The sequence below is a fragment of the Myotis davidii genome, unplaced genomic scaffold (genome assembly GCF_000327345.1).
Source record: "Myotis davidii unplaced genomic scaffold, ASM32734v1 scaffold947, whole genome shotgun sequence".
Lineage (NCBI taxonomy): Eukaryota > Metazoa > Chordata > Mammalia > Chiroptera > Vespertilionidae > Myotis > Myotis davidii.
Genome location: NW_006297824.1, coordinates 31,947 through 42,019, shown reverse-complemented (window position 1 = coordinate 42,019; position 10,073 = coordinate 31,947). Strand labels below are relative to the sequence as shown.

The window sequence follows — 10,073 nt, the reverse complement described above, 5'->3', positions numbered from 1 at the left end:
TGCTCCCCAGCTCAGCAGAGGCCTTGAAAGACAGTAGCCCACTTTCCCGGTACAAGTACCCAGTACCCAGTACCAGAGGGAGCAGAACAGACCTTGTTCTCAAAGAATTGTCTGGGTCTTTTTTTGGTTTTGTTCTTTTTTTAACTTGCTTGGTGACTCCCTGAAAGACCAATTCAAAGGGCTTGCCTTTATTGAGCCTATCTCAGAACTCTTCCAGGGCTGCGGCAGCTACGGAAGGGGTGATTGTCAAACACATCTGAAAGCAAACATATTAGTTGCTGCCACCTGGGGCAAGGGATAACAGTTGAAGCAAATAATACACTAACTAAAAATCTCAGTAGGGAAGGCTGGGCAACGAGATGCTTTAGGGCAGTGGTTCTCAACCTTGGCTACACATTAGAATCACCTGGGAATCTTTTTAAAATCCTGATTTCTGGGCCTCATCCTCTGGAAATTCTGTTTCTTTGTTACTAGTGTTGTGGCCCTACCCCATAACAAAGAAACAGAATTTCCGGAGGATGAGGCCCAGATATCAGGATTTTAAAAAGATTCCCAGGTGATTCTAATGTGCAGCCAAGGTTGAGAACCACTGCTTTAGGGAATAAGGGCTCTGAAAGCTTCCACATATTCCTGGAATACAGAAGGCCATACACATGCTCAAGACTAGATGCATGCTCAGAAGAGAGCTGAGAACGCCCTAAGCTCTATGTCAGCTGACAATTTATACCTTTTCTTACATAATTTAAAGAAAATGAAACAACATGAATTGTTTTATAACATGAGAAAACACAGAAATGTATTTTCATATAGTAGTCAGTATACATTTTGGCTACTTACATCCCTTATTTTCAGTATGATACTCAGACTCACAACTGTGCACTCTTAGTTCCACCACATGGTACATACAACTGGAAGTTGTGTACTAGAATGAGTGCCAAAGTCACTTGTTCTCTGTTCCCTTTATATAACATCCTGTTCTAGTCTAGTGGATTTAATATTTTCCCACTCTAAAAATGTTACATTCTCTTTGAAGCTTTCCTACGTTTTTAAGTTATTTCTCGTTCTCTTGATTTGCTTCTCTTCTGCTCATTTTGTCTGTCTTGCATTTTGGATGCCCTTTTCAAATAACTAGTGATCCTTGGCTGCTCATTTAATTTTAAATTGAACTTCTAAATGCTGAATGGAAACTCTGTGTGGCAGCAGGTTTTGTCAATTGGTGGGCTGCATATTAGAACAAGCATATAGCCTTCTGGCATTTCTTTTCTAGGTTCCCCTAAATCAGTGGTCGGCAAACTCATTAGTCAACAGAGCCAAATATCAACAGTACAACGATTGAAATTTCTTTTGAGAGCCAAATTTTTTAAACTTAAAGTATATAGGTAGGTACATTGTTATTAACTTAATTAGGGTACTCCTAAGGCTTAGGAAGAGCCACACTCAAGGGGCCAAAGAGCCGCATGTGGCTCGTGAGCCACAGTTTGCCGACCACTGCCCTAAATGTTAACATCACAGGGCTGTTCAGTTTCTCCAGAGAAAGTTTCTTTAATCAACTTCTTGTGGGGGAACTGGGTAAGCTTGATTGCTTGCATTCTAATGTTGGGCAGGAGAAGTGGGCTGGCTAGGAATATATCAATCCAGAAGCAGATTTTCAATTATTTTTCCTGGTTTTTGGTTTCATGCATCACTGCTCCACTCTGTGCCTAGAGTGTCAGAGCTCAGAGCTTCTCTTCTCCAGTTTGCTATATTATTCTTCCCCTCTCCTGTTTGATTTGGCATCTTGACTGCATGAATGGGGATAAGAATTTGGAGCCTAACTGTTCTATAAACAGACTTTTAAGTGATCCTTTCTTATCAAACAACAGAAACAAAATGCAAAAAGAAAAAAAAACCCGAAGAAATGAAAAAGAAAAAAATCAGTTGATTATTTTCAGAGAATTTTAAATAAAATATATTAAAATAAACTTTAGAATATAGTTGAAAAAACAAACATGGCTATATGAACACATTACTAGAGCCACTCCATTTACTGTCAAAGTTACATGGTTCCTCCAATTCCTGAGACTACTGGGAATTTTGAAGGAGGGAACCAGCTAACTTTTCATTGGTATCTCCTTTTATGAGCATATGGAATGAGACCTTCCTCCATTCTGTTATCATTTACCAGTCTTACATATGCTTTTTTTCTCCCCATATGTTGAGGTTAAGAGTTACTAATGTAGCCTGGTTTCATCAACTATGGTGAAGAGAAAACAGAATAAAATCAGTGTACCAGTATAGAATATTCAATGTCTGACTAATAGGTATACTAGAAAGAGATAACAGAAAAAAAAGATAAAGAAAATATGGAAAAAGCAAGACAAGATTATTCCTCAAAACTGAAGGACATAAGTATCCAGATAGAAGGGCCACCTGAGTGCCCAGCACAATGAATGAGAAAATATCCCCAGTAAGGTTTATCATCACTAAATCTTGTAAAAATCAGAGGTAAAGATAAGTTACAATAAGCTTCTAGAGGGGAAATCATAAGGGGACACATACAGGGATCAAGAATACTCTCTGGGCTCTAGCCGGTTTGCCTCAGTGCATAGAGCATCAGCCTGCGGACTGAAGGGTCTCAGGTTTGATTCCGGTCAAGGGCACCTACATCAGTTGCTTGATCCCCAGCCCTGGTCCAGGCACATGCTAGAGGAAACCAATGGATATGCCTATCACCTCCCTCTCTCTCTTCCTCTCTCTCTCTCTCTCTACTCCCCCCCCAACCCTCTTTCCATCTCACCCTCTTTCCCCCACCCCCTCTCTTCTACTTTTTCTAAAAATCAATGGGAAAAAATATTCTTGGGTGGGAATTAACAAAAAAAAAGAATACTCATTGTGAATCAGAATCACATTCAATTACTCAACAGCAACACTGCAATTTGGTTTTTTTCCAACCTAGAAATAGATAGCCAGTCAAACAATACAAGGTTCCAGAGAAGAATAAAGACATTTTCAGATATTCAAATTCTCAAAGAATTTACTTTCAATGCATCTTTTCTTAGGAAACTTCTTGAGCAGAACATATGAAATGCAGGAAAAGGTGATAGAAGAGATGCAAAGAGAAGTCCCCAAATGACAATTGTGCATGAGGCCAGAGCAGTGCTACTCAAAATGTGGAAATAAAGGCAATATATCATTTGAAGAAAAGTATTACAATTAGTTGACTGAAAGTTTCTTTCTTATTGAACACCAGAAACAAAATGCAGAAATTAAAAAGAAAAAATCAGTTGATTATTTTACAGGAATTTTAAAGCAATTGTATTAAAACAAACTTTAGAATAGAGCACATTACTAGAGCCATTCCCAGAGCTTTGGATGAGGCTAGTGCAAATACAAGACCCTGGAGCTCAAGCTCCATTAATGTCAAGGTAAATATATCTTTGGGATAAGCATTGATGAGGGCACCGTCAAAGAAGCTCCTTCAAAGAAGCTTCTGTGACAGTTCTACCTCATTGCTTTTATAATCATACCACATTTGTCCTAAAATGAGAAAGAAGTATGTTCATTGCACACATGATTTTATTGAACGTTTAATCTTTGCCAGGCACTGTTCTTTTACAAACATTACTGAAAATATTAATTCTCACATTAACTCTCAGGGGTGGGTGCTTTTATCATCTCTGTATGGGAAGTGATGTTCAGAATATAAAGCTAATGTCTAACGTCATGCAGATAAGTTGTAAAGCCAAGATTTAAAGTTAGGTCTCTCTGTGATTCCAGAACTTCACTGCACCCCAAACCCCAAAATTCTTTCTATTTATTTGAATTTTCTACTCCCCTCATCTGTCATTAAGTTTTACCAGCTGCTCTGACAATGACATTCTTCATTTGACAGCAGCCATGACTGCCATTAACACAAACAATGCTTCCACTGCTATCACTGCTATTATCCCAGCAAAGTGAGGAGATTCCCACCCCTGTAGAGTTTACAGGATTTTTCCAAGTTTCCTGACTCATATTCCTGTATCTGTATATTCCAACTATAAGAGATGTAGTACTGTATACCAGTCATTGGATCAAGGCATACACCACATATGATATATAGCACCCAACCCTACAAGGTTTAATCCTCCTGGAATCTGAGCTGAGCCTTCAACCACCTATTCAGTTGTTCAATCAGGCATTTTGTAAGCCCTCAGACAGTGGTGCCAGTGAGAGAGAAGGCAAATCGATTCTGAGTACATAACCATTCTTCTGAGGAAGAAATTACGGCTGCCTTCAGGATAGAAGGAATTCAAGTAATTGACCTGACACTGAATAGCTGGAGGGTCTCACTGAAGAATGGTGCTGTATGGAGGACTGCTGTCAAGTTGGACACTCAGCTGTGGCAGATGCTAAATCATCTTCAGTGAAGGGAAGCCTACCCACTGGGAGTACTTCCTTCCCCACTGTCCTTCAGAGCTACTGCTGATGGGACTATAATGAGAGAGCAATCCATTTCCACATAGTGCCAACATATTGCACTGACTCATCTGTGAATCAGGGCAGAAACCTTTCTGCCTGTCCATTGATAGCATCAGATCCCCACCCCAACATAAGGCAACATAGGTATGGATTGAAAGAGGGGCACTGGTATGGCAGAATCAGGTGACACCTGTTTGGACCATCTGACCTACACTGTTCATGCTGACTGGACCTGCTTGAGCCAAATCCTAAGTATACCGCTTCCATCACATAATGCATCATTGATGTTCATGCCCACCCTTATAACTTGGTATGTCAAATAACACCCAATTTATTGTAAGGAGCTCATATTCATAGACACTTGGTACTTGTAGTGGAATCATCCTAAGATGATCCCCACTGAGTCATATGCTTATATAATTCCCTCCCCCTGAGTTTAGGTGGAAGCTGTGACTTGCTTCTAGCCAACACAATATGGCAAAAAGTGATGGGATAATCACTGTGGTGATTACATTACATTATCTAAGACTCCATGTTGGCAGACTGCAGTGAGAGCTTCTCCTGATGGCCTTTAAGAACTAAACTACATAGTGATGCTAGTTAATAATATGGTATTATGTACATAAAAGTTGCTGAGAGTAGATCTTAAGTGTTCTCACAAAAAAAGAGTTGACTATATTAAGTATGTCAGATGATGGATGTGTTATCTTGATCTTGGTAATTATTCTACAATGTATGTGTATATCAAAAAAATAAAAATAAAAGCCTTAGCTAGTGTGGCTCAGTTGGTTGGGCACTGTCCCATGCACCAAAAGGTTGCTGGTTCCATTCCCAGTCAGGGCACATGCCTGGGTTGCAGTCTCTATCCCCAGTAGGGGGCATGCAGGAGGCAACTGATCAATGTTCTGCTCTCACATTGATGTTTCTCTCTCTCCTCCTCTCCTTTCCACTCTCTCTAAAAATCAATAAAAATATTTTTAAAATAAAAGAACTAAACTGCAACAATGTAAGAGGACCTGTGAGAGTGCCACATGGCAAGGAACTACAGTCAGTCTCTGAGACTAAGAGAGGTCCCTGGTCAACAACCAGCAAGGAAACAGGGACCTCAGTCTTACAACTGAAAGGAAATGGATTCTGCCAATAACCATGTGATCCTGAAAGCAGACTCTGAGCTCCAGAAAATAAGGTACCCTAGCCAATACCTTGACAGCATTCTTGTGAGACCCTGAACAGAGGACTCAGCTAAGCCAGGACCAGATTCCTGACCCATGGAAACAGATAAGAAATGTGTGGTGTTTTAATTCACTAAGTTTGGGACAATATTGTCATTCAGCCTTAGGTACCATGCCCTATGATCAGGTACTCAGACTCTATTAGCACACCAGAACAGTTCCCTGCCTCCAAGGGCATGGCCTTTCTCCAGAACCTCAGATATCTATCCTCACTGTGACTTTCCTAGGGGTTTGCCAGAGACTTATTCTAGCACCATTGGATCTGAAATATCATCACATGGTCCAGGAGGCATATCAGCTTGTGGTCTAGCCCTGCTGCCCTCTCTTGCTCTGGTCCTCACTTGAAACTGGTCAGAGCAATATTCCCATGTATTGTATCCAAAATCCTAAAAGATATAAGAATGCTGGACTACTTTCTTAGTGGTAGAAAGTGCAAAGTACAGTATTTTGTCCTCTACCTTAGAAAGGATGTTTTGTACCCAACTCCCAAACCTGTAGAAATTCACAATGTAAATATATTCATCAATAAGGTGGGCCAGTATGATATTCTGTGGAGTATAAAGATGTTGAAGCTTCCTATATATGATATTATTATGGAAAGTATGAGAGTTAAAATACCTGAGGTAAGACAGTGAGCATGTCCTTGCCAAATAAAGGTGAACTCCTTGTTAACTTTTAATTGACATATAATTTACATACAAAAAACAGAGATCTTACTTTTGACAGTTATATATACACTATGGGGAGTGTCCCTCAGCCCAGCCTGCCCCCTCTCACATACTGGGAGCCCTCAAGCATTGACCCCCATCACCCTCCAATCGTAGGATTGGCCCCTTGCGCAGGCCTGACGCCTCTGGCCAAGGCATTAGGCCTGGGCAGGGGACCCCCAGCTCCCTGCGATCTCCTGCTCTGCCCCTGCCCAGGCCTAACACCTCTAGTCGAGGCATCCGGCTCGGGCAGCAGGGACCCGCAGCTGCAGCTTTAGGCCTAGGCAAGGGATCCCTAACTCCCGGGACTGCCAGCTTCAACCGTGCCCAGCTCCCATCGCTGGCTCCACCCCTACTTCCTGCTATCACTGGCCAGGGCGGCAAAGGCGCCCGACTCTCCGATCATGGCTGGGGGGCACGGCAAAGGCCTTTTTTCTCTTTCACCTCCCTGCATTGTGCCTACATACTCAAATTAACCGCCATCTTTGTTAGCAGTTAACCGCCATCTTAGTTGGCAGTTAATTTGCATATCGCCCTGATTAGCCAATGAAAAGGGTAGCAGTCGTATGCCAATTACCATGTTTCTCTTTTATTAGTGTAGATACCCATGTAACCACCACTCAAAACAACATATGCAACATTTTCATCACCCCTTAATTTCCCTCCTGCCCTGTCCAGTTAATCCCTTGATGTACACCCAGAGGCAACCACTTTCTTATTTCTTTCTCCGTAGATTTGTATCGTCTGTTCCTGGAAGTCATTTAAATGGAATCATGCAATATAGATTTTGGTGTATATCTTACCTCTTGCACATAAATGGTGTTTTTCATATTGTAAACTGCTTTCAAGTCTCCCTATTAATAAGTATAAAAAAATTTTGAAGCAAGGTATATACTTCTGTATCCAAGTTGTGCTGAGATGTGATTCTGGTTATTGACCTGGAGGTAATGAAAATGATGGAGTGCATCTTGAGAAAAAATGTCTTTTTGTAAGGCAGCTGCTTCAGGTGAAATCATGACATGCTTTCCATGAAAATGGAAGCTATTCTCCCCTGTCAAGAAAAATTCTAGTTTCTGCCAGCAAGAAAAATTCAAGGAAACTAGAGGATTTACAATACTTGGATTCATCCACCCAAAGACTCATTCCTCATCTCATTCCACTCATCCCCTATCTGATTTTTGAAAAAATGGGCCTGAAAAGTTTGTACATTTAGTCTTTTTTTCATTTGTGACACCCTTATTATCAGATCCTGAGCCTGATTTTTAGTACAGTCTATCCTGCAACTACAGGAGATAAGGATCTCTTTCAAATCTTCCATAGAGCCAGAGCTTCCACTGCAGCCAAAAGCAACCATTCTATTTCAAGATCCTTATAAATAACATTGTATATTGATTGAGTGCCACAGCCATTTGACCTCCCCGTATCTTGCCCTGCAGCTCCATATCACACCAATACAATACCACATACCACAGATGAAAGCTCAAGTAATTGCAATGCCATTTCATGTCAGGGGTTATTTCCACACACTTAGTACCACCAATAGGGTCCTTAATGCTTATAGACAAGTGAACAATCCAACTCTAGAACCCCATCCTGACAGTCTATTTTCTAGAACCACTTCTAATATCAAATGCCTTAGCCAGGGTCTCCAAAACCAGAGCTTGAGTTAAAAATTCACATACTAACCATTTTGGAGTTGTGCAAACCTAAGGCAACAAGGATAATGAAAAAAGGTTAAGTGAGGCAAGGAAAGATATAAAACAATGTAATGCGTGAATGCATCACTCCACTGGCCTTTGGCTGAATTAAACTGAAGGCCATTTGCCAGGTTTGCTCAGAATGGTTGAAAGGAAAACACAACATTTCAGAGTTGTTAAGAAAGGAAGAAATTTATCTGCCTGGCTCCCTCATGCCTCCTCATTTCCACTAAATTTCATACCCCAAGATACTGACTACTCTTTACCTCCAGGTTGCATCATTTGGTCCCTTGGCAACTTCTCAAAAAGCCAGATCCCATTCCCATGGTATGGCATTTTATCCAAGTGTGGAAATGGAGTGATAACTTGGTAGTCATGGTCATAGTTTAGGAAACATTGAGGTCATGCAGGTTCAGAGTTTCAACTCAGACTACCTTGTAGCTCTGAAAGCTCACGCAGGATGCCAAAAAATGGAATGGCAGCAGCATAATATGGAAATGGGAAGCAGTTTGGAAAATAATCTGAGAAGGCACGTAAGTTTATGTCTACTTCAAATTAGTCCAAATAAGACAAACGGATAGTTTGGACTAGAGGAGTGACAGTAGGGATGGAGAAGAGAACAGATTTAGAATATTTTGAAGATAGAGCCAACAGAACTTTCTAATGAACTGGATGTGAGGAGTCAGAGAAAGGGAAGATTCATAGATGACCCCTACATGTTTTCCTTGAGTAACTGGATGAAACATGATCATTTCTGATATATGGGGAATGGGGGAGCAATAGATTTAGCAGGGAGGGAATCAATATTTAGTATAATGCTGTTCAACGATTTTTATCAAAAACATTTTGTGTTTGTGGTTTATTTTTGTTTGCTTGTTTGTTTTTTTTAAAAGATAGATAAGCTGCTTTGGGTTTATTAGGTACAAGGATGTAGTTTTTTTTAACTCTCCTTTGCCTTCCTTTCTGCCAAGCTAAGATTTTTGTTTGCTCTCCTCTTACTAACCTATCTGCTCTTTGCAATGATGAGCCAAAGACCAGCACAACTGTCCCCGGAGCTGAAGATGGATTCATCTCAGATGGCCCTCAAGGATCCTACTGAGGTGAATGACTCGGTTTCAGTCAGCTCAGACCACTGTGGAGCAGAAAAACTAGTATCCTTGGAGCACTGCCTTCATCCCCTTGAATTGTACCAATTGGCAGGCCTCATCCAGCCCCAGCCAGCAGTAAGCTTGGTGCTCATGGAAGAGGTAGATCTCTATGTCATAGTCCTTCACCTCTGCCAACCAGTATGACTGTTTTAGGCTTCTCCCTGTCCATATAATTGAGCTCCCTTCTGAAACCCTCAATCATGGTCAGCTGGCTTGCTTTTAGGCCTGCTTCCTCCTGAGTCTTCTGCAGGGCTGTTTCCAATTCATTTTCTCCTGGTTTGACATGGCCTTTAGGAGGACTCCAGTGATGAATTCCATCTGATGCCTGCAGCAGTAAAAACTCAACTGAAGTATTGTTCATCTTAGGAATGAGGCATCTTTGGAAGATGATCAAGCCACATGCTCTCAGGGCCATGGTCTGTTTGAGAACCCAAGCAGAAGGAGGAAGGAGGCCTTTGTGATTTATTTAAGACTAAATCATTAGACTTAATAACCATATCTCATAACAAGTTCATTCCATAGTTCAGCCAAAGGCCAGCCCTATATATGGATAGGACCAGTTACCACTTGTATGATGTACTTGTCAATACACGGAACAGCCTGCCCCAAAAGATTTCCTCCACCTATTGGCCAGCTGCCCATAATCTGTGTTCTGATAATCTATTGCAATGTAACAAATCACCCCAAACATAGTGGCTTAAAACAACATTGATCCTGCTCACACCAATGGGCAAGGTAGTCTGACCTTTGCTTCATTGGTGTCAGCTGGGATGGCTTAACTGGAAGTTAAAAGATCTACGTCTAAGATGGCTCACTCACATTGATTGGCAAGTTGGTGCTAGCTGTCAA

The 10,073-nt window shown here is 41.2% G+C and overlaps 1 pseudogene; it reads right to left on the bottom strand.

Annotated features, from left to right (window-relative positions):
* Positions 1 to 9,200: 9,200 nt before the first annotated feature.
* Positions 9,201 to 9,670, bottom strand: LOC102756804 (annotated as a pseudogene).
* Positions 9,671 to 10,073: the final 403 nt, after the last annotated feature.